The sequence below is a fragment of the Mandrillus leucophaeus genome, unplaced genomic scaffold (genome assembly GCF_000951045.1).
Source record: "Mandrillus leucophaeus isolate KB7577 unplaced genomic scaffold, Mleu.le_1.0 Scaffold402, whole genome shotgun sequence".
Taxonomy (NCBI): domain Eukaryota; kingdom Metazoa; phylum Chordata; class Mammalia; order Primates; family Cercopithecidae; genus Mandrillus; species Mandrillus leucophaeus.
In genome coordinates this window covers 730,411-731,706 of record NW_012104277.1, presented here as the reverse complement: position 1 = coordinate 731,706, position 1,296 = coordinate 730,411, and positions in this window count along the sequence as shown.

The window sequence follows — 1,296 nt, the reverse complement described above, 5'->3', positions numbered from 1 at the left end:
GGAAGTGGTTCATGTGGTCCATGGGGGAGGGGAAACCTGCACATCATTGCAGGCTTCAGTTGGGCCTGTGTGTCTTACCAAAGACATAGATATCTCCTCAGTTTCTTAGAGTTTTTAATCACCTATGTTGTGGAGGACCAAAGATATCTAATAATTGCATCCAACTAATGACAGGAGATATATAGAGTTTAGTGCATAGTAAGTGCTTAATATATGCTTGACTGTTATTTTAATTGTATTTATCAGTTTTTTTTTTCCATTAGCCCTTCTTGTAACTCTCCAAAGTACCAGAATAATTTCTATGCACAAACTTTTCGATCAAAGTAATCAGAGACACTTTATTATTTATTTTAAGATATCTAGAACCCAAATGTTAGCCTTCAACTTTTTTCTTATAGGTCTAGACTCCAGGGAAAGACAATGCCAATCTTTTCTCCCTAAAACTTTGATGGCTGCATCACAGACAAAATATTTTTTTTTTATTATAGGAAGTGGCTGGGTCCGGTGGCTCTGTAATCCCAGCACTTTGAGAGGTTGAGACTGGAGGATCGTTTGAACCCAGGAGTTCAAGACCAGCCAGGGCAACATAGTGAGACCCCCCCATCTCTACAAAAAAATACAAAAATAAAATTAGTCAGGAATGGGTGGTGCACACCTGTGGTCTCAGCTACTTAGGAGGCTGAGATGAGAGGATTGCTTGAGTCCAAGAGGCTGAGGCTACAGTGAGCCAAGATTGTGCCACTGAACACAAGCCTGGGTGACAGGGTGATACGCTATCTCAGAAAAGAAACAAAACGAAAAGAAAAGAAAAAAGAAAAGACCTTGAGTTTTGCTTCAAGGGTTTACAACACAAGAATGACAAGTAAAAAGCAACAGCCCAAAAATACTGTGAAAGTGGTTGTTGACAAAACTAGAAAAGACATGTCCATTTATGACATGTTTTCATTAGGGATCATGAAAAAAAGTAAGATATAAAAATTATTATTTAACAATAACCACTTTTTTAAAGGAGGATACAGTTAACCTTTGAACAACACAGGTTTGGGGTGCAAGGGTCCACTTTTTTTTTTTCCTTTTTGACAGGGACTTCCTTCATCACCCAGGCTGGAGTGTAGTGTCCTGATCTCTGCTCACTGCAGCCTCAACCTCCCAGGCTCAGGTGATGCAAGGGTCCACTTTTTTTTTTGTTTTTTGTTTTTGGTGACAAAGTGTTGCTCTGTCACGCAGGCTAGTGTGCGGTGACGCAATCTCCACTCACTGCAACCTCCCCCTCCTGGGTTCAAGTGATTCTGCTGC